This window comes from Ochotona curzoniae, unplaced genomic scaffold, assembly GCF_017591425.1.
Source record: "Ochotona curzoniae isolate NIBS_2020 unplaced genomic scaffold, NIBS_Ocur_1.0 contig_2699, whole genome shotgun sequence".
NCBI lineage: Eukaryota > Metazoa > Chordata > Mammalia > Lagomorpha > Ochotonidae > Ochotona > Ochotona curzoniae.
In genome coordinates this window covers 4,830,017-4,853,714 of record NW_024465561.1, presented here as the reverse complement: position 1 = coordinate 4,853,714, position 23,698 = coordinate 4,830,017, and the positions used below count along the sequence as shown (strand labels likewise).

Here is a 23,698-nt window from a genome sequence, read left to right as displayed (position 1 = left end):
TTAATAGTATTAGCATTCTAGTCATTTTGGTGAAGTTTTGCTTACAATATTCTGACGAGCTGAAGCATTTTTTCTAATTATAGAAATTATGGCATTGATAAAATTAACTATATTACTAGAGTCTTATCTTGTGATGACTTATAAGGAAATTAGGGTAAAATATTAAGAAGAGTTTTTCAAGATCAATACTGGCAGTATCCAGCTAGTGGGTAGAAGAAAAACGATTTAGAACAACAACAAAAAACAAAAGGCTCTGCAGAAGAGAAGAGCTTGGGTCCCAGTGTAACAGTCCTGATAAAAGTGAGCAGTAAGTGCAAAGTGAAGCTGGTGTGAATGAGGATTTTATATTCACTCGAAGCCCTCATGGAACAACCGTCCCGCAAGGGGCAGCGTTGGAGCACAGAAGATTATGCTAGCATTTGTGATGACAACATTCCATACGAGAGTTCCCAAGTGCTGGCTACTCAGCTTTTGATTCTATGCCTAACATACCTGGCAAATCATAAAAGATAGCCCAGCGATTTGGGCTCGCCACCTACCTAGGGAGACTCAGATGGAGTTCATCGCTACTGGCATAAGCCTGGCTCAGCATTTGACAAGTAAACTAGTGACGGATTTGTCTTTCCCAGGCTCACTCTGTCTTTCAAACAAATAAACAGCAACAACTCCCTTACTACAACTAGCGATAAGCAGCAATGCCTAAGTTTGGGAAGCACTACTGTACTATACTACACATTAGTATTCCATATTCATTGTCCCAATGTCCTATTTATATAACAGATATTTTCAAACCTTAAAATAATTTGTTGTATTTACTTGAAAGGAAGAGCAACAGAGAGAGAGATCTTCCATATGCTGACTCACTTCCTAGATGGCCACAACAGCTAGTGCTGTGCCAGGCCAGGAGCCAGGAGCTTCATCCATGTCTTCCATGTAGGCGGCAGGGTTTCTGGTAGCTGGAGCTCTTCTGCTGCTGTCTGAGGCCGTTAGCAGGGAGCTGCATCAGCAGTGGAGCAGCCAGTCCAAGCTCATTTGGAATGGCAACATTTCAGGAGGTGGCTTATCCTACAAAGCCACAACACCAGCCCCCAAAAGTTACTTTTCCAGTAATGGGTATGCCTTTTGTGTGTATGTGTGTGTGTGTGCTGCTTTTATCATTTAAAAATATTTTCATTAAATCATTCACCTATTACTATTCTCAAAAGAATAGAACTCTTAAAAAATGTATTTCTAGGCCTGGTGTGATAACCTAGTGGCTAAATCCTCATCTTGCCTGTGCTGGGATCCCATATGGGTGCCGGTTTGTGTCTCAACTGCTCCACTTCCCATCCAGCTCCCTGCTTGTGACCTGGGAAAGCAGTGGAGGACAGCCCAAAGCCTTGGGACCCTGCACCTGTGTGGGAGACTTGGAAGAAGCTCCTGCCTCTTGGCTATGGATCAGCTCAGCTCTGACTGTTGCTGGCACCTGGGGAGTGAACCAGTGATGGAAGATCTTTCTCTCTGTATCTTTTCCTTCTGTCTTTCCAATACGAATAAATAAATATTTTTTTAAAATGTATTTCCAAGTTTTGGTAAGAGACATATTTATTGCTCAATGGAAATGTTTATAGTTATGCTATAACCAGGATGATCGGACACAATTAATTACTGTTGAAGTATAACAAGGAGTGTTCTAACCCCAGTGTGCATGGTTGGGGTTTATAATACTGGCCTTCAACGTAGCAATAGTTGTTTCTTTTGTATGACTTAATTTACTTATTTACGAATAGTGTCATGCTCATGAGTTTTTCTATAAAAGAAGCTTATTGCCTAGTACTCAGAAACCATCAGCACTCTTGGAATCCAACAGTAGAAAGGGATTGTCCCTTACCCTGTATGGAAACATTTACTCATCCCCTTCATCGCTTATGACGAAAGCATTTTGGATTCTCATCTACTTTGTCGTCACTAATTTGGAGCTTCTCGTGTTTCCTTCATCCAGTTTGTTGCCTCTTTCATTTTTTTCTGATTTTGCTGGTTTAGGAAATTTCTGTGCAGTCATATTTAAAAGCAGTTAAATATGCCTTTCAATGTTATTTGCATTTGAGGTTTATTTTATACCAAGACACTACACTTGGGGAGTCTTTACATTTCTGAAATCTGATTACTAGGCGTAGGAAAATTCACGGTAAGTTATTTCACTGGAGGCTTGTTACATGTCAATGAGTTTTTCAATGATGACTTTTTTTTTATTCCCTTTAGAAGAAGCCTGAGAAGTTTATAAACAGAAAAAGATGAAACATGAAACACTTGTGAAGTAAATACCATCTTTCTCACTGAAAATACAGACTGGGAAAAAACTGTGAATACCTAGGGAATAGGAAAGCTTTTCCTCTAAGCAGACATTGATTCTTCAAGACTGTACTTCTGCATGATAAGTTTAAAAGAGTTGGAAACATTTGTACATAATTTAGACTGAAATGTAAGAGAGGCCGTGTAATAAAGGCACCAGGAACATGAAGAAGACGGTATGTTTCATGTTTTCCAAATGACCTCGTCTCAGGATAATCCATGTAGGAAATGTCTCACATCATACAAGATCATTAGGTACCTGAACGTTAACATTAGGAAGTATACATGGATTAAATGAATGTGGAAAAGCCAGCATCGCTACAACATCCTCGTATAATAAGAAGGAACTCTCTTTGAAGGGAAATCCATGCACGTGATCGGAATGTTGGAGAGCCTTCAGCATGAATCAGATCTCCTTCCGCATAATGAGATTCACAGTGCAGAGAAACGCTTTGAATGTGATCAGTGCAGAGAAGTCTTTAGCCTGAAGGAGAATCTCAGAGAGCACATGAACATGCATAGTGGAGAGACATCACATGAATGTACTGAGTGTGGCAAAGAGCTCTCTCGGCTTTCATCCCTTACTGTGCATTTGAGAAGTCATACAGGAGAGAAGTCCTACAAGTGTGGTAAGTGTGAAAAAGCCTTCAGCCAGAAAGGAAACCTCCTTTCTCATCAGAAACATCACACTGGTGAGAAACCTTATGAATGTGGGAAAGCTTCAGTTCAGGGGCCAACCCTCCTCAGGCATCCAAGACACCACTCGGGAAACAAACCCTATGCATGTAAGGAATGTGGCAAAAGCTTTAGTGGCAAATCATATCTCTCTGAGCACGAGAAAATTCATACTGGAGAGAAGCCGTTTGAATGCAGTCAGTGCGGAAGAGCCTTCAGCCAGAAGCAATACCTCATAAAACATCAGAACATTCATAGTGGAAAGAAACCCTTTAAATGTAATGAGTGTGGAAAAGCGTTTAGCCAGAAGGAAAACCTCATTATCCATCAGAGAATCCATACTGGAGAGAAGCCCTATGAATGCAAAGGATGTGGGAAAGCTTTCATCCAGAAGTCCAGCCTCATTAGACACCAGAGAAGTCATACTGGAGAGAAACCCTATACGTGTAAAGAATGTGGGAAAGCCTTCAGCGGCAAATCAAATCTCACTGAACATGAAAAAATTCATATTGGAGAGAAACCCTATAAGTGTAACGAATGTGGGACAATCTTTAGACAGAAGCAATATCTCATTAAGCATCACAATATCCATACAGGAGAGAAACCCTATGAATGCAATAAATGCGGAAAAGCCTTCTCTCGAATCACATCGCTTATTGTACATGTGAGAATACATACAGGTGATAAGCCCTACGAGTGTAAGATATGTGGGAAAGCCTTCTGTCAGAGCTCATCTCTTACTGTACATATGAGAAGCCATACAGGTGAGAAACCCTATGGTTGCAATGAATGTGGAAAAGCATTTTCTCAGTTCTCAACACTTGCCCTGCATATGAGAATCCACACTGGTGAAAAGCCTTATCAATGTAGTGAATGTGGCAAAGCTTTCAGCCAGAAGTCACACCACATTAGACACCAGAGAATTCACACCCATTAAAGGTCTGGAAGTGCCATGGATTTACGAAGACCTTCAGAATATACTTCATGAATTTGGAACATTGTTCAGCAGCCAGGTGAAAACTTTAAAAATGTAAAGTTTCATAAGAAGTGTTACAGTATAATCAAAGTGTGTCATCAAAACTGCGACAAGAAATATAAATGGTATACTTGGAGGAACATTCTCAATGAAGTTAGCATCCAGTCATGGACATTAATCATCACGTTCTGGAAGATCGTCAGATTCTTTAAGACAAATCTAAGAAAAAAAAAAAAAGAATTGGAAATGGTTATTTCTGTTATATGTTTTGCTACATGTATAACTTGTTGAAAAATATATCAAAATTGAGGCAGTCCTGGAAAATTGAGGTTGAGTTAGAATGTTGAATCTGAACTATGCACGAATGGGAGTGATAGTGGAGGCCTCCCAGTGAGGGAAATCAAGGATAATTATTTAAAAGTCTCAGCGTAGTTTTCTTCATCTGGGTAGATAGTAGACTCTGCTGTGAGTGTACACTGAGATAATGATTGTTAAGAATATAACGAATGCTGAAGGCTAGAATGCAGACCTAAAGCTAGTAGAATTTAAGCATAAAAAAACTTGGTATAGTAAAATATTTTGAAAATTGATTCCAGAATACCATATTAATATCACTGATGTTTATGCATTTACCCAAGAAACTGACACTTGTGCAGGGAGTCATGTAACAGTCTGTTTATTGCAGCATGAAATATCATAGTCCACATGTGGCAACAGATGGCTATCTCTTTGTGAAATAGATTAATAAAATCCTATATATTTCTCCATCAGTTAGGTACAACAAATATCTGTATTAGCCGCAAAAATTATGAAAAATAGAGTTGAGAAAAATCATGAAGTGGTAGATATGCTGTAATGATACCTGTGTGGATTTGAACAAAATCAACACTAAAGAATCCTAGTACTAAGCATTGATTATGGATAAGCATTTTAAAAATATTTATTATTATTGGAAAGGTAGATTTTACAGAGAGGAGTAACAGAACAATCTTCCATCCATTTCCCAAATGGGCAAAGTGGCTGGAACTGAGTAATCCAAAACAAGGAGTCAGAAGCCTCTTCTGGGTCTCCCATGCGAGTGCAGGAGTCCAAGGCTTTGGGCCATGTTCTATTGCTTTCTTGGGCCACAAGCAGGGAACTGGAAGGGAGGTGGAGCAGCTGTGGCACACTGGTGCCCATATGGGATCCTACAAAGAACGAATTGGAGGGACACACTCTCAGTTCCTAAAGTGATTGCCTATAGATAAAAGGTGGACAGATGGTCAATATGATCAAGCATGGCAATTAAAGCATGCTTCAGCTTTATCTCTAAATATATTTTCATTAAAAAGGAAGGTTTGGGGCTCAGCGTCATAGCCTAATGGTTAAAGTTCTTGTCTTGCACAAGCCGGGATCCCATATGGACACCAGTTCAAATCCCAGCAGCCCTGCTTCCCATCCAGCTCCCTGCTTGTGGCCTGGGAAAGCAGTGGAGGATGGCCCAAAGCCTTGGGACCCTGCACCTGCATGGGAGACCCAGGGGAGGCTCCTGGCTTCGGATCGGCTCAGCTCCAGCTGTTGCAGCTGCTTGGGAAGCCAATCATCAGATGGAAAATCTTTCTCCTCCTCTCTGACTTTCCAATAATTTTTTTTTTTAAAGGAAGGTTTCAAGTCAGTGTCACAACACAAAATATTAGTTTCTGGGATGTGGTTAAATATTTATTTACTCTTCTCAGTGCTGTTTCTTACATGTAAGTAGATATAAATGTTAGCTAGCTATTGGAGGAGGTTGTACCTCAAGTATGTATTACAGTGGTGCCTCTTATTTACTGGGGATAGGTTTCAAGACCACCAGTAGATAATCTGAAACTGCAGGTAGTGCTGACCCCTATACATAGAAACACGTATGCTCTATGTTTTTCTATGGTGTATTCCCCTGCCTACTTATTAACAACAATAGCTTGGGCCCGGCGCGGTGGCGCAAGTGGTTAAAGGTCCTCGCCTTGCACCCCCGGGATCCCATATGGGCGCCGGTTCTAATCCCGGCAGCCCCGCTTCCCCTCCAGCTCCCTGCTTGTGGCCTGGGAAAGCAGTCGAGGACGGCCCAAAGCTTTGGGAACCTGCACCCGCGTGGGAGACCCGGAAGAGGCTCCTGGCTTCGGATCGGCATAGTATCGCCCGTTGCGCTCACTTGGGGAGTGAACCATCGGACGGAAGATCTTCCTCTCTGTCTCTCCTCTCTGTATATCCGCCTTTCCAATGAAAAAATAATAAAAAAATAAATCTTTAAAAAAAAAAAAAAAAAAAAAAAAAAAAAACAACAATAGCTTACCATAAATCTTAACAACCTTAGCATGATTTCTTTTTTCCTTTCCTTAAGTTGGGAGCTTTTATCTTTTCACTTAAAGGAAGCACTTTACAGATGTTCTTTGACCCAAATTGCTAATGTTACTGCCCTTGTGCTTCGGGGCTGTTATGAAGTAAAATAAAGGCTACAGAGCAAATGGGTGGTACTGTGGTGATTGTCAAGGTATCTGAGGCAGCTGGCAGGTGACAGGCAGGTAGCGCATATGGTGTGGATTGTTGGATCATGTCATGTCTGGGATGGAGTGGGATATTATGTGATCTCATCATGCTGCTCAAAATGACAGTTTATATAAACTCAGTCAGATGTTAATATTTTACAGAAAACAGCCCTTCATTCATGCATCTGTAAATTCAGACAGTCATGACTAAAAATACTTAGCCATCAATAATGAACATGCACAGACCTTTTTCTCCTGTTGTTATTCCCTCAATGGTACAGTATAACAACTACTTACATGCCATTTAAATTGAATCAGGTATTAACAAACATTTTTAAAGAATTATTTAGTTGTATTGCAAAGTCAGATATACAGAGAGGAGACAGATAGGAAGATCTTCGGTCTGTTGATTCAGTCCCCAAGTGACCGCTGCAGCCAGAGCCGAGCTGTTCTGAAGCCAGGAGCCAGGAGCTTCTTCCTTCAGGTCTCCCACATGGGTGCAGGGTCCCAGGGTCCTGGGCCATCCTCCACTGCTTTCCCAGGTTACAAGCAGGGAGCTGGATGGGATGCGGGGCTGCCAGAATTAAAACAGGCGCCCATATGGAATCCTGGCGCATTCAAGGCAAGGACTTTAGACACTAGGTTACGATGCCGGACCCATTAACAAACATTTTAAAGTATATGGGAGAGGGCCCAGCGCAGTGGCGCAGTGGCTAAGGTCCTCACCTTGCACGCCTGGGATCCCATATGGGCGCCGGTTCTAGTCCCGGTGGCCCCTCTTCCCATCCAGCTCCCTGCCTGTGGCCTGGGAAGGCAGTCGAGGACGGCCCAAAGCTTTGGGAACCTGCACCCGTGTGGGAGACAAGGAAGAGGCTCCTGGTTTCGGATCAGCATAGCATCGGCCGTTGCGCTCACTTGGGGAGTGAATCATCGGACGGAAGATCTTCCTCTCTGTCTCTCCTCTCTGTATATCCACCTTTCCAATAAAAATAAAATAAATCTTAAAAAAAAATAAAGTATATGGGAGAATATTGCCTAGATTATAGGCAAATACTATGCCATATTATATGAAGGATTTTGAATATAGGATTTAGTATGTGTTTCCATAGTTACCAGGTGATGACTATTCCACAAATCATATCTTTACCAATAAAATATGAAATATTAGTTTTAAGTTGAAAAGACAATTTCAGTTGCTTCGATTTCCTCCTGTATGTTCCTTTAGGGTGCATCATTTTGCAGCAGTTTGGATCACAGAAGATATTTGCTAAACTGAAGAGTTTTGCCGAAGTCAGAAATAATATTCCACATAACCAGCATTGGTATTATTAGCTTTAAGTGATACAACTGTTCCTCAAAAGTGTTTTGTAAGCTGCTGAGTGAAACATCAACTTTTGGATTTTAGTTTCAATTGTAACCTGCAAATTAATTTTCTTCTCTATTCTGCCAGATACACTAAATAATTCCCTCTCTTCTCTGGTTTGTTTAAGGGAAATGGTGCTGGGAAGAAAGGGCGCTCTTGACTTGCACACTGTTTAAGTGCAACAAATCTTAATGAGCAATTTTCCTTACTTCTTTTTTTAATAAAGTGCTATCAATACTGCTTTTGAATAGTGATAACATATTCATTCTTATCACTGACCCTGATTACTAATTAATTATAAGTGTATTAGTTCTTTTAATCCCGATTATAAGATAATATTAATACTACTGCACTGCCTAACACTAGCATCTTTGAATGTGGCTGTTCAGAGCTGAATGAAAATGGAAGAGGGTAATTTTCTGAGGTAACACAGTAAGTTACATAGCATGTGCACCTCCAGGCGTCTGCTCAAGTATCCTGTGTTGTTTTACTTTGCTCACATTGCTGTAATTAGAGACTTCGTAATTCCAGCGTTTTCTGCTCATGAAGCAGTCACCAGTACAGCTTGGAACTTGAGACCAAATATATTTTGGTGCCTTGCACTGACCAGGGTCCTGCACTCGGAAACAGAGCAGTGTTTGTGATGATCAAATGGAGTCAAGTAAGGAATTACTATATAGTGTTCTATGATACTGTATATTGTAAATTTATTTGATTCATCTGTTGCTCACTTGCTACCATAAATATACATTAGAATACTTGTAATTGGCCCTTAAAGTTACGCATGTTTTTGTTTCTGTGGGAGAGATGACAGGGAAGAGATTACAGTGTCATAAATTTTAAGATGTTGTCATTTCCAAGGGATTACTTCCTGCAGTCTTGCTATATATATTTGATTAAATGATGTGAATTTATGCTTCAGTAAGTATAAGCCTCACTTTATTTTGTGAATTTTATATTACATTTCCTATGAAAGTATCTTTTTGTCAAGTTTGATGACCTCTTCATTTAGTAGACATTAGGAACTGATCTACTTTTGTCAATGAGAGTTCCACTGAAAAGGTCAAATCTCTATGCAACCAAAATGTGGTAAGTTTTCCTAAGTTTTCATGTTGGTTTCAAATATCTTTTGACTTTTGGGCGTGCTGTAGTCTAGTGACTAAAGTCCTCACCTTGCATACACCTGGATCCCATAAGGGTGCCGGTTCTAATCCCGGCAGCTCCACTTCCCATCCAGCTCCCTGCTTGTGGCCTGGGAAAGCAGTCGAGTATGGCCCAGAGCCTTGGGACGCTGCACCTGCGTGGGAGGCCTGGAGAAGTCTCCTGGCTCCTGGCTTCAGATCAGATCAGCTCTGTATGCCCATCAACAACAGCCACAGATGTGGAGTGCAAGCAAATACAACAGAAAAGGTGTTACCGCAACATCGGGTTGATTTATCGGGGTAAGAAAACACCTTGACAGCATTGCTGTCAGTCCTGCCAACACTGAAGCAAGCATAGTTCCCAGGTCCATAGTTCTCCCTAGCACCATGCTTGGGAGAGTGTGGTGCAGTTCTGCACTGGGAAATAGTAACTATTCTTATCTGGAACATCTTAAAATAGTCTGTCTCCTAAGGCCACTGTCACTTCAGGGCACAGTTGTGAGAGATGTGGGTGATGACAGTTTAAAGCCCAGAGGAGCTAGCATGTCTCCCAAGGCAACGCTTTTATGTTGATGTGTAGTATTTACACATTGCTAAGAGTCACAGCGCATGCAGCTTCTTAACACATCTGAATAGCTTCGTCTGACCCAACCAGGCAACCAGCCACACCAGCTTTTCTTTATGTTTGGAGGCTGCCAACCTATCTTCCAGCTTTTACAGATGTTTTGAATTTAGGCTTTTGTGTTCTAGTACTGTTACTCTCTTACTGACACCATTCCTTTGCTATTCAGACGGCAAGTATGCCATATAATTTCTTACCCACTTGATTGCTTGACAATCAGCTGAAACTCTGACATTAAACGTTCATGTCCTCATTGTTTCACTGCTGCTATTCCTATGCTATTGCCATGTTAGCAAACATTACTAGGCTTATTGTGTTTTGACATTTCATAATAAATGAAGTTTGCCTTGGTGATTTTTTTCAAACTTGAAAATCTGAGTTCATCTTTCATTATAAATCACTGTGAGGAGCAGGTGGTGCGGAACCGCTGCTTAACCAGTGCGCACATGGCATATCAGATTGCAGGTGGCGGCTTAACCAGATCAAACACAAGGCCAGTCCCCACATACTGTCTATCTTACTTACTTGCAAAATAATTAAATACAAGGAGCCACAGTAAGAAGATATAGGGAAAGTGTGACATGGACCTCCAGGTTAGCAATTTTGCTAAAAGTGAAAAGGATCCTGAGACCCCAGAAATAGACTTCATTTTAAAAACTTGACCCTTGATCAAATTTTTTTGAAGATTTGTTTTATATTTTTATTGGAAAGATATACAGAGAGGAGGAGAGACAGAGAGGAAGATTTTCCATCCAATTATTCATTCCCCAAGTGACTGCGATGGCCTGAAATGTGCCGATCTGAAGCCAGAAGCCCAGAGCCTTTTCTGGGTCTCCCATGTGGGTAGAGCTCCCAAGGCCCGGGGCCGTCCTCCACTGCTTTCCCAAGGCAGACACAGGGAGCTGGATGGGAAGCAGGGCTGCTGCGGATTAGAACCAGCACCTATATGGGATCCCGGAGCATGCAAGGTGAGGACTTTAACTGCAAGGCTACTGCGCCGGGCCCTACTTTTTTTAATGCTTTATTTTTATGTGAAGGGCAGAGACAGAAGGGGAGAGAGTTTCCTGCTGTCTAACTCATCGAGCTTTGCTCCTTTTTTCACTATTGCATCCAGTCTTATCAATCTTTGCCTCATGGGCAGCTACGTGGATGAACATCCTCAACAAAAGGCCTAGCAGAATAAGATGGCTTGACAAAGAGAGATGTTTGTACTCATTAACTTTGTATTCCATCAGGGGAAGCAATGTAGTTATTCACTGACAGATAAAACAGCACGCAGTGTACGATGTGATTCGGCGTTATAAAGAAACAAATCCCAACAGATTTCTTTGACATGGATGAAGCTTGTAACATGCAACATGAACTAAGCCTGTCAAAAAGAAATATTGAATGATTCCACCAAGTATCTAGTCAGATTAATCAAAACAGAAAGGAGGATGGTCATTAATAGGAACTCAGGAAACAAGGATTTGGTCAGTAGTACGGAGTCTGAATCTTGCAGGAAGAAAAGGGGCTGGAGATTGGCTGCGCAGTAATGTGAATACACTCAGACTTAAACTATGTCCTGTGGGGAGCAAGTGCCAGAATGGGTCTCGTCTTACCTCTGCGGGGGGCAGCCGGAACGTGTTTTCATTGCATGTCTAGAGGCTCGAGACCCCCTGTTGCTTTTGTCATAAGCCTTGAGACCCTTCTGTCTCCTGTCCTGAGGTCCCTGCAGACACACGCAGTTGGTAGAAGACCCTCTGGGTATTTCCCTCCCCCTCAACCTCTTCTGGTAATTGGGCACCTTCCAATAACCTGGTCGCCCCCTCGCTCTGCATACCCCAGCCCATCTCCATCTTGTGGTAATCTTGTGACAGTTTCGTAATAAACAACTTCAGGATGTGGGTGAGTTACATTAGTTGTGGTGGGCCACACAGTGCCATCTGGCAAAGTACATGACGGTTGTACTGACTGCCCAGGCTTATAAAATGTAATAGATTTTTTATATCCAGTGGGATATTGTTACTACCCTGATTCTTGTTTCTCTGGACCCGCTCTATATAAGCTTGTGCTTGGTTGCTAATAAACAGACAAATTCGCCAGAACTGCCTCTGTTACCTCTCTATTAAGAATGTCATCACTGGGCCTGGCGCTGTGTCCTAATGTCTAAAATCCTTGCCTTGAACACGCCGGGATCCCATATGAATGCCAGTTCTAATCCCGGTCAGTCCTACTTCCCACCCAGCTCCCTGTTTGTGACCTGGGAAAGCAGTCGAGGACGGCCAAAGCCTTGGGTTCCTGCACCCGTGTGGGAGACCTGAAGGAAGTTCCTGGCTTCTGGCTCTGGATCGGCACAGCACCAGCTATTGCAGTCACTTGGGGAGTGAATCATCGGACGGAAGATCTTCCTCTCCGTCTTTCCTCCTTCTCTCTGTATATCTGACTTTGCAATAAAAAGAAATAAATCTTAAAAAAAAAAAAAGAGTGTCATCACTGCACCACATCACTTGAGTGTGTGGTCTATGGCCAAAACTCCTCACAATGTGCTTAAAAATGTTGACATAGTGAGCCCGGCACAGTAATCTAGTGGGTAAAGTCCTTGCCTTGCATGCACCGGGATCCCGTATGGGTCCCGGCACCCAAAAATAAATAAATATTTTAAAAAGGCTAACAAAGCCGGGAGCCTAGAGCTCCATCTAGGAGGTCTAGCTGGGTAGCAGTCTCCCACATGGGTGGCAGAAACCAAATCCTTGAGCCGTCATTCACTGCTTCTCAGACACATTACCCTCAACTGGATCAGAAGCGGAACCCTCAAGTATGATATAAAATGCAGGCATCCCAAGGGGTGGTTTAACGTGCAGTGCCACAAGTCCAGTCCCTTTCCAGTGCTTGTATAGTTTACCATGTTCCTTTTCCATTCCATGCTTTAGCAGGACTGCTCAACCCCGTATGTTTCAGCTTTGGATGTTAAACTCAGACCTTTTCCCTTGCATGGTCACCAATGCAGCAAGAAGAAAAAACTCAGATCTATTTTACTCTCTGGCCTGCTGACAGCGTATCCTAACGCCCTGCATTCTTTCTTGGCTAGCTCAGCCACTCCTAATGGCAGCACACTCGCAAACCTCGGCTGCCTGGACTAAATAAACACCCGCCGCAGGAGACGGCTCTCTGTGCAGTTGGCGTGGTGGTGGTAGGAGGCCCCTCTCTGGTTTCTCTGCATGAACCTGTTCAGGCTTTGTGTTGGAGGTCTCTTTCGTCTTGCTCTTCCCACTTTAGAGCATCATCCACCCAATCATAATTTAAAATTTTGCTCAAGATGTTAAGTTTCAAGTCATTTGCAACTGACCCTGTGCTTAGTAAAGGATCTAATATATTTTCTTTTTCTCCGGAAAGGTTATCGAATTGTACCTATGACCTGGATTGAAAAGTCTACCTTTTCCTACCTGATTTGAGATGTCCCATTCACCGCACAACAAAATTCTTCATTTTGGTCTCATTGCTGCATCCTCTGTTGTGCTGACTTTAGATAACTGAGACCTGAGAGGTAACCTGCCATGAACCTGAGGAATGCCTTTGATCTTTGGGGAGCCTTGGACACATGGACCGGCTGGCTGGCCCTCAAATGGTTTCCCTTAGGATGTTGCCTAGGTGACGGCTCTGCCCTAGTGTTCCCTGGTCCACTCCCTCCTAGGTGTGCTTTTCTATTCAGAAAACAACTGTAGCCTAATGACCTAGAGAAAGAATGCAAGTCCATGAGAACTAGGCAGTGCAGTTTTAACTAGTGCCTTGTATGTTTGTAACTACAGTATTGTGGAAATGTCTCACTAACTAGATCAGGTCTCCTTGTACCAAACTAGTCCCAGGATTGTCCTTTCCTAAAGGTTGTTTGGAGACCTGGGTAGGATGGATATAACGAAAGCTTACCATAAAATCTTTGCCTTGGACTCCTGATCCTCGGACCCCTGTGTCTTTTCTTTTTCTTTTTAAGATTTATATATCCTCATTACAAAGCCAGATATACAGAGAGGAGGAGAGACAGAGAGGAAGATCTTCCATCCGATGATTCACTCCCCAAGTGACCACAACGGCTGGTACTGCGCTGTTCCGGAGCCGGGAACCAGGAACCTCTTCCGGGTCTCCCACACGGGTGCAAGGTCCCAAAGCTTTGGGCCGTCCTCAACTGCTTTCCCAGGCCACAAGCAGGAGCTGGATGGGAAGTGGATGGGATGAGAACCGGCACCCATATGGGATCCTGGTGCATTCAAGGCGAGGACTTTAGCCGGTAGGCCACGCCGTGGGGCTCTAGAGTATGTTTTGTTATGATAAAACTAGCTCCAGTCAGTTAAAAGCCCCAACAAAACGTCAGCATCAATATACAACGTTATGGAATTAATTGACATAGTATTGAGTAAACAATATGTTAAAAATAATGCAAGTTCAATTCTCCAAAACATCTGGGTTGAGACAGGTTCAAAAAATAACAACCAAACAAAAATTACAGGTTAAATCAAGGCAAACATGTGGTATCTCACCTTTTGGGATTCACTCATTTCCCTTAGCATTATAGTTTCCAGTTGGGCCCATTTAGCCACAAAAAACTGCATTTTGTTTTTTTTTAATAGCTAAGTAGTATTCCATGGAGTAGATGAACCAAAGCTTTCTTAACTGACCGGAACTTTACCCTGTTAGCGCTACCTTCAGACCAGAGAAGGTCTCCCCAAGAGGCCACTGAACTTATCTGGACAATAAGATGCTGGACTTTATGCTAGGTATATGCTTGCAATGAAGGAATCTCAACTGAACTTGAACTGTGGTTATGCAGCAAGGTGGAGGAATCCACTATGGGGGGAGGGTTGTGGGAGGGGTGGGGGGAATCCCCAGTGCCTATAAAACTGTATCACATAATACAATGTTAATAACAATAATAATAATAAAAAACTAGCTCCAGCTGCCCTGTATCGTTCTTCCCCTTCCACATGTGTTGTCCTTGCGTTTTTCCATTTCTAGTTTGAAAAATACATTATTTCCACTGAAATTGTTAAATTCATAAGATAAAATGGTATGTGTATGGTGTATTTTAGCTTAGAATATAGCCTAATTTTTCATTTAGTTTTTTTTGTGTGTGTGTGTGTGTGTGTGTGTGTGTGTATGTCTTTGAGCAGAGTTTACAATTTTTTTCCCTATAGGTTTTATGTATTTCTTACATACACACTAAATCATGAAGTAGTTTCTATGACCCTTCAACAAGCTAAGCCACAAACACACCCGCCCCAGGGCCCCCAACACTCACTCAGGGGTTCCCAGCCCAGAGTAACACCAGCGCATCTGCAATTTAGGAAACCCATCAGGGTCCTGATCTCGAACCTTTGACAGTGTTTCTGCCAGGAGGAACACTAAGCCACACTTATCCCTGAACAAGTGACAAGACGGCGACCGGAGGAGTCAGCGGCTGAGCACTTCTTGAATGGCCTAGCGCCGGGGTTCTCAGAACTTCGAACGCTCCATTGCTCCTCACTAGCATGTTCTCCTGCTTCCAACTACATTTCCCAGAAGGCCCAGCGGCGCGCGTCAGCTTTCCTTTCCATTTGTCCTCCTCTTCCTTAGGGCGTCCAACTGCTGGACACAGCAGTGCGGGTCCCACAAAACAACCATATCTCACCCGCGTTGAGGCGACTTGCGTGGGGGAGCCCGGGCTGGTGGCGCGGATCCCCGACGGGCGCCATCATCTAGATCGGGCGGCAGACAGCCGAGGGCCCGGTCCTTGACTACATTTCCCAGAGGCCCCCTCAGCGTGGCGTGACTCTCGCGGGAAGGGAGTCTCCAAGTCACGCGCTGGCGGGAGCCGCGGGGCTTCGCTGGAGCCGAGTCGGGGCGGAGAGGGATGCGGGCTGCCGGATCGGGCAGGCCTGAGGTGAAGACCTGCGGGGAGGGCGGGGCCGGAGCGCGAGCCTCGGCGCTGCGTGGCCGAGCGGTGAGACTGGGACGGCGCGGTTTCGTGGGTGTGCGGGGTGGTATTGGGTGAGTGACGTGCGATTCTGGGAGAAGTGCTGAGTTTCTCAGCAGAACACGCGCCGAGATGTCCCCGCGTGCGCGCGGCGTTGTGTGTGTTCGGATGAGGAAAGTTTTTCTCCAGCGTGCGGTGTGATTGCGTGACAGTGTGCCGCGGGGGTCTGGTGGGAACACTCCAGAACACTGGCGAGCTGTCTGTGTGTGGCGAGTGTGTGGTCGTGACCGTGGCCGGGTGAAGGCAGGTGTCGCCGGGGCTGCCTGGTTTCTTGCCGTGCGGTTGTGTCACTCTTCAGTTGGAAATCTGTAACCATGTCGTGGAGCGTTTGAGTCGCGGGATTTATGGTCGTGTCGGGTTGGCTGTCGGGATCCTGCAGCTGGATGAAGTTCCTCCGTGGTGCTTGATTATGGGTGGGCGAAACTTTGTCACTTCTGTATACCTCTTTCAGGATTAGTTCATTGGTGCCCCTTTCCCCTTCTTAAAACTTCATGTGAAAGCCGTCTTTTGCTATTATGTTTATTCTTACAACTCTGAATACGAGAATTACTCGACTTAGGCATCTGTGGCAGGTGCTTCATTTGTTTGCTATATTCTGTTTCTTTGAAATATGCCACAATTAATAGACCCCTTGAGTTAAGAATATTTACAGTTTTTTTTTTAAGAGTTATTTTTATTTGAAAGCAGAGTTGCAGAGAGAGAGATTGTGACTCCCTAAGTGGCTGCAACAGCCGCAAGCAACAAGCAGGGAGCTGCATGGAAGTAGAGACAGAGAGAAGTATCTTCCTCCACTCGTTCGCTCCACAAATAGCCACAGCTGCCGGAGTGGCCAGAGCTGAGCTGATCCAAAGCCGGGAGCCAGGAGCTTCTTCTGGCTCTCCCATGCAAGTGCAGGGTCCCAAGGCTTTGGGCTGTCCTCTACTGCTTTCCCAGGCCACAAGCAGGGAGCTGGAAGGGAAGTGGGGCAGCTGGGATGCGAACCAGCACCGATATAGGATCCTGGTAATGTGCAAGGCGAGGACTGTAGCCTCTAGGCTACTGTGCCAGATCCTGTATTTCAGTCTTAACTCCACAGATTGGTCACAACTTGATGATCTGATTTCTTAAATAATTTTTGGAATTACATTTTTGTTATGTATTTTTCACATTGAATTAAGTATCTGAAACATTACTAAATATTACTAACATTTCTTAACTTTTTTTCTATGTGATATTTTCTAAATACACGTCAGAGAGCAAAGAGCAGATTCAGTTCCTTGGCTGCTTGTTCCGGAGAGCAGTTCAACAAGCGGCGTGACATTCCCAGTTGCTCCACGTTCTCTCCGTTATCTGGTTGGTCGTGGTAGGATTTTTTTGTTTCGTAATAGCTTTAATTTCCATTTTTCTTGATGTGTGATGATATTCAGTACCTTTCCATGTGTCTGTTGATTGGTAAAGATTTATTATTTGAAAGGAAGATTTGCAGCGAGAGGAAAAGGGATGACAGTGCTGCTCCCGGTGGCGCCAGGGCTCCCGCTGTGTGGAGTGGGTGATGAGACACGGACACTGGCGCTTGGCGCCCTCTTGCTGCAGCTCCAGAAGAAGCTGTTTCATTTACTCACACACGTCACAAGCCTCTGCACAAGCGTTTGCTTGTTCTGTTTTTACTCCCTGACTAAGTAGATATGCACAGATGCTTCATTATTTTATTTTTTTACTTATTTTATGGTCAACCAGGTGCTCTTCGAGATAATTCTGTAAGTTACCGTAATCATTTTTGTCCAAGCAAGGCATTATTCATGCTTCAGCAGCCGTCGGGTGACGGCCAGGACTCCAGGCCAAAGGCGCGTGCCATTCCTGTTCGTCAGTAACGCATTCCTACCACATTTCTGCTTCCACCACTTGCCCATCGCTTAATGGGAGAAATATGTTACAAGGGAACGAAAACATAAAAATCCAAGGCAAAAGTTTCAAGTATAAAATGTCCCTACAACTACAGGCTCTGTAACCCCATAAACAATCACAATTATTAGAAGCATATCTCTATAATGTTAATAAAATCATCCTTTAATTCTTCTAGTCAAAATTATACAAGAGGCCAAAACAGACATATTTCCTATGCTCCAAAGAAATTGCAAAGACAGGCTAACCTTTAAGGTTGCAGTAACTATATTTTTTGCCATAGCAGTTTCAGCTCATACTCTCATCCCATTCATTAGTTTGTAAGGTTCTTATCAAGCCGTTTCCCAGAAGGCATGGTACATATCTGGACCAGATTCCAGGGCGATGGGTAGGCACACGGTAAGGTGTCCAGAAATGGCATGGGCTTAATTGTACTCCTGTGTGTAGTTAAAGGCCGACCCACTAAGACATTATCAATAACATTAACTCTCAAGCTCACGTTGATTGCAAAGCCAGGAACCTTTTCCGGGTCTCCGACGTGGGTGGAAGGTCCCAGGGCTTTCAGCTTTCCCAGGCCATAAGCAGAGAGTTGGATGGGAAGTGGGGCTGCCGGGATTAGAACCAGTACCCATATGGGATCCTGGTTTGTGCAAGGTGAGGACTATTAGCCACTAGGCTACTGCACCGGGCCCTCAAAGAAATTATTTTGGTACTGTGACATAGTATATAGAATTTCTGGAGTGAGCTTTGGCCTCGTGGTTAGGTCACTGGTTAAGATGAGTATGCTGCCTATCATAGTGTCAGTGTCCCATTTGGTAGTGTCATGGTTGGATTCCCAGTTGCAACGTCTGATTCTAATTTCTCTGATCTGTAACTCCTTCCGAGGGAGCAGGTGATGGCTTCCCAAGCTCTTGGGCTCCTGCTGCACTTGCGAGACCTGGTTAGTGGGAAGGACTTTTAACTAATTGGAAGACGCTTCTGAAATTTTTACAAGTTTTGTTTTTAAATTAATTTTTTTTGTCGGAAATGCAGATACACAGAGAGAAGGAGAGACAGAAAGATCCACTGGTTCACTCCCCAAGTAGCTGTAACAGCCGAAGCTGAGCCAATCTGAAGCCAGGTGCTTTTTCCTGGTTTCCCATTCAGGTGCAGGGTCCTAAGGCTTTGGGCTGTCCTCTACTATTTTTTTTTTCTTAAAGGCCTCACCCATGTCAACTGGAGGACTTCTTTTTTTTTTTTAAAGATTTTTTTTTTAAATTATTTTTTTATTGGAAAGGCGGATATACAGAGAGGAGAGACAGAGAGGAAGATCTTCCATCCGATGATTCACTCCCTAAGTGAGCACAACGGCCAATGCTATGCCAATCCGAAGCCAGGAGCCTCTTCCGGGTCTCCCACGCGGGTGCAGGGTCCCAAAGCTTTGGGCCGTCCTCGACTGCTTTCCCAGGCCACAGGCAGGGAGCTGGAAGGGAAGCGGGGCTGCCGGGGATAGAACCGGCGCCCATGTGGGATCCCGGGTGTGCAAGGCGAGGATCTTACCCACTGCGCCACCGCGCCGGGCTGTCCTCTACTATTTTCCCAGACCACAAGCAAGGAGCTAGATGGGAAGTGGAGCAGCTGGAATTGGAACCGGCACCTGTATGGGATCCTGGTGCATTCAAGGCGAGGACTTTAGCTGCTAGGCTATCGCACCAGGCCCTTAAATATTTTTAATGTTTTTTTCTATTCTGTGATCCATTCCCAGGTTTTATGTTGATTTCTTTGTTTGCCTCATTAGTCTTTCTAGTAAGAGGGACAGAACTATCTGAGATAGTTCTTTATTGCTTTTAATCTTTTATGACCTTTACACTTTTGAAAAGTATTGGTTAGTTGTTTGGTGGAATGTCCTTCGATCGGTGCTTGTATGACACGTTCTGATTGGTTAAATTTGCATTATGCATTTTTGGCTGTAAGATTGTAGAAATGATGCCATGTTCAGTGTGTCACCTGAGGAGTTGTGTCACTAAATATTGCCACTTGTGCTAACTCTGATCTCTTGGCTAAGCTCTCTGTCAGGTTTGTTCTCCGTCATTATTGGCTTTGGTTTTATTCCTTAATGTGTACATTTTAGAGAGATACTTTGAAATTATGCAAAAATCTTAGTGTTTCATCCTCATAATAATTTCAGTTTCAATGCAAACGCCCACACCTCTGTGAAGAGCTACTTGAGAGTTACCCTGCGTACAAGCTGACAGTTAGCTTGGTACAGATGCTGATAGAAGACGCTAAATTTCTGGGTCAGCGATAAAGGACTCAGAGCAATAGGGTGCGGACAGGTTCTTGGCATTTCTGCCCACAAGATGGCGCTCGTGCGCCTCCTGGCCATCGGCAACCTGCATTGACAGTGGACAGCCGGCATGCCTGCCCTTTGCGCTAAAGGAGGATCAAAGACCTCATTGTCTTCCAAGACTGTTCACCACATAAAATCTTGAAAGAATAGTCCTGATGAATGCAGCTCTGCTTGCAAAATGTGCTGAAACAAGCAAGACCCACACAGGGGCATCTTCTGTCAACCTCAGATGTTTCCTCGGTGCTTCTTTCTTTAGCCGTGAGGAACTTGTTTTTCAGTATCAACAGTTTGTCCTGTGCTACCGTACGCATGAAGTGGCTTCAGATTGCTTACCCACAGCTGCATAGAAACAGAATATTTGTGTGTAATTTATTTTCCTTAACCTTAGAGTATACGAAGACATTTTCCAAACTTATTTTACTTAGCGCTTTTCTTCGCCACTCTGCTCAGCGTGGTGCTGTCACTGATTCCCATATCTCTCTGCTCAGCGTGGTGCTGTCACTGATTCCCATACTTCCTTCCATCCATGTGATGTATTTTGGGTTCCACATCCCCCACATCCTGGTTGTTGGTACCTGCCACAATATTTTGGGTATAAAAACATGAACCTGGTTCCTGCCCACATCCTCTCTGTCTCTCCTTCTCTCTGTATATCTGATTTTGCAATAAAAATAAATAAATCTTTTTTAAAAAAATCAACTTCATATCCTTCCCGTATTTTTTTTTTTTGCACAAAGGAAGAGTTACGTGTATTTTTGAATGACCTGCCCCTTCTGTGTTAGCGAGCGTACGTTAGATGCCGCTTTAGAGTTTGTTTTTTGTTTTGCTGTCACACAAGTTCAAAGAGATAGTCATAGTTTTTAAAAATAGCTTCAAAAAATTAATATATAATCCTCTATGGTTTCCTCTGTATATGGATAGTAGGGTAGTTTATAGTGTTCCTCTACAGAGCTATGGGAAGTTAACCCTACATCTATGGATGTTTTTGTACTTGTAGGAGTGGCATTGAGGGTGATTTTTACAGCTGGCATTGTTGGATCTGTATTGTTTTGTTATTGCCAGATTTTCCTCTGAAACTGTTTTTTCCTGTCTGTCTGTCTTTCTTTCTTTCTTTCTTTCTTTCTACCAGTTTCATGATTTAGGAATATGCCTGTTTTTCCCCAAAGCCTAGACAACATGATATGTTGTTATGCTTTTTTTTTTACCAGAATAATAGGGAGGAAATAGCATATTTAAAAGATTTTTTTAAATTTTCTTTTTAATATTGTTTGTATAGTTGACAGGGATGCATTCCCAATGAGGCCTCTGATTAAGGTGAGACGGTTTCAGTTACAGAGGACGGTTTCAGTTACAGAGGGAGATCGGTGGAGCACATGTCTTAGTTCTTTTTTTTTTCCCCTTTGTGGTTTCTTCCTGTGTCCACAGGGGAGGAGGGAGAGGGGGCTGCTCCTTGCTGTCAAACCACATCAGCACCCTGGGATGGGAGACAGTCATTTGATGACGCCTTAGAGAGCCCAATTTGGGGAAGAGTGTTCTGAGGGTGTTACTTGAGTAGCTTTAATAGTTCTGAGAAGTGGTTAGTTTTGTTACTAAGCTTGAGAAAATCTTTCCAAGCTCTATTGGCTGACCAAGCCCACCTCAGTGTGCATTCATAGATCCAAGAACTTGCTGCAAAGCTTGACCAGGAGAGTTGTCCTACCTGTTCTGCTTTCCATCCTCTGATGAGGCAGTCGACGTCCTCTGCTGGCCTGGATGAGTTGGCTGTCGTGTTCCCTGTGTGCACCTGGGCGTGCTGTCCACTGCACAGGGATCAGCACTGGGGAGGCCCACTCCCGATACATGCACTCCAAGGTCAGACACATACCTTGTGATTTTCCCTGAGACTGGGCTTGGAGTCCTGTGGTCTAGTTGGGGAGTCTCCTGAGAAGCCTCACCTGAGGTGACCTACTTGACTCTTGTGTGCTCCAGCCAGTACAGGCTCCAGAATATTCTCTCACCTGTACCAGGCAACACGTATACTGGTGGATTCAGCTACCTGGTCAGCCAGGCATGGCCACACTCTGTCCTGGCTCTCATGCATGCCAGTAGGTGCTGAGGCCTGGCCCAGCCTGGTCTGGTCCACTCCTAGCCCTGGCTCTTGTGCTCCCCAGCCTGAGCTGTAGCTTAGCAGGGGAGTTCCCCATTTCCCCCCTCCAGACCTGCTTCTAGCCCCAAATCTCACATTTGCCAGTGAGGACAGCAACCCTGCTTGGCACTGTCTGCCCTCAGTCCCAGTCCTTGCATGTGTTGGCAAGTGCTGCAGCCTGGGCCCAGCCAGCCTGCTCCCAACCCCAGCTCCTGTGAGTGTCAGGTGAGTTCCTGTCAGTTGAGTTCCATTACATTATTCTTTTTGTCACTTTTCACATTCTCTTTTTTCCTTTCTGTGTCTGGGCAAAGGAGGAAAAGCCATACCCAGCTTCACAGCCATCCCAGGGTCCCCGATGTGGGATATGTTCTGAGGGTCTTGCTCAGGTGGTTTCAATAGTTCAGCAGTTCTGTATTGCTGCCAGTCTCACTACTCCAAGCACAATGAAGTCTCCAGAATCCACTGGCTGACAGTGTCCACCTTAGAGTCTCCTTTGGCCCAGGTATTCACTGCCAAGGCGTGCCTGGGGTAGTTGATCGATTTGTTCTGTCTTCCATCCTCTGTTGTGGTACCAGTGTCCTCTGCAATGGACTACCATATCCTCCATGTACATCTGGATGTGCTGTCCACTGCTCCATCTGAGCCTCTTGGGTGGCCCAGCTCTGACACATACACTCCACGGTCAGACCCTGGAACCTGCAATTCTCTCCATGTTTGGGGTTCTGAGTCCACTGGCTCCCTGCTACCTTCCCCGGCCGGCGCATGCTGACATGGGGAGCCTGGTGGCAGGCTGCCTCCCCACCCTCTAGTACATTACTAAAATAAATTCTGATAACACATAATAATATTTTTTTCTTGAGTGTATGAAGCAAGCATTCAGTATTTCAATCCTAAGTATGTTAGCTGTGCAGTTTGATTTTCTTCCTACTTAAAAGCTAAAAAATTGGCTTTGTTCATGAAAGCAAACGAAAACAAACCCCGTGAGATTCCCGGATCAAAGGCAAGGACTTCCTACAGCAGGTAGCATGAGTTTCCGTTGTTGTCAGTTGCTCTTCCCCTTGACTCCCGTGGCGAGCGTGAGAGAGGCTCGCGTGGTTGCTGTTCCTACAGTGCATTTGCACAGCCCAGTGACGGACAGTGAAGCTGGAGAAGCCATTGCTGTTATAGCAAGCGGTGAACAACAAGCCGTTTGTTCCTGAGAGATGCTCTCTTTTATCCTTCCAGGTTATCAACTGTATTCACAGCCCTGGAAATGGCCCAAGTAAAGTAGCCTGAGCCTGGCATTGATAGCGCATCCAGCAAGAGGAAGAAGATTGTGAGGCCCCTGGTGGACTGTGTCTCCCAAAAGTAGGTATTTCAGAGATGCCATTTATGTAAATTCAAACAAATAATGAAATATTTGTACTTTTTAGCAGCCTCATAGTACTGTAGTATGTGGGCTTACCATACTTGACCATTCTCCTGTGTATGGATGTCTATGTGTTTGAGGAAATTTTCTTTCTAATTTGGTAAGATAATATTACTTCACAGAAAGCTGAGTTTAATAAAGACACAATGGCATCTGCCTCTTGCCTCCCTTGAGCTGGATCTCTGGCCCTTGGGTTGTGCGCTGTCTTCCAGCCTCCCACCGCCCAGAGACCTTTAAGGGCCACGAGGGTTGGAGGACAGTGCCATGTGCCACTGACCATGCTGTGCCCGCTAATTGTCTGTGGTCAGTTCCCCAGACCATAGATAATCCCATCTCCAAGACACCTCATCATTTGG

General features: G+C 44.2%; 2 protein-coding genes and 1 long non-coding RNA gene across 4 annotated transcripts in view; 2 read left to right on the top strand and 1 right to left on the bottom strand.

Annotated features, from left to right (window-relative positions):
• The window catches only part of LOC121153686 (zinc finger protein 850-like), a 277,443-nt gene that overhangs the window by 120,919 nt on the left and 132,826 nt on the right, over positions 1-23,698 (bottom strand). The gene's annotated exons all lie outside the window — the stretch shown is intronic.
• Positions 7,521-8,839, top strand: LOC121153693. The gene is made up of 2 exons (XR_005883442.1): positions 7,521-8,285; positions 8,364-8,839. It is a non-coding gene; the product is annotated as an uncharacterized LOC121153693 (long non-coding RNA).
• LOC121153689 (zinc finger protein 566-like) overlaps positions 15,464-23,698 on the top strand; it is a 221,779-nt gene continuing 213,544 nt past the window's right edge. For both annotated transcript variants that reach the window (XM_040976384.1, XM_040976385.1), the window contains exons 1-2: positions 15,464-15,566; positions 23,159-23,281. The gene's annotated coding sequence lies outside the window, so the exon portion shown is untranslated. The remainder of the gene's footprint in view (positions 15,567-23,158; positions 23,282-23,698) is intronic.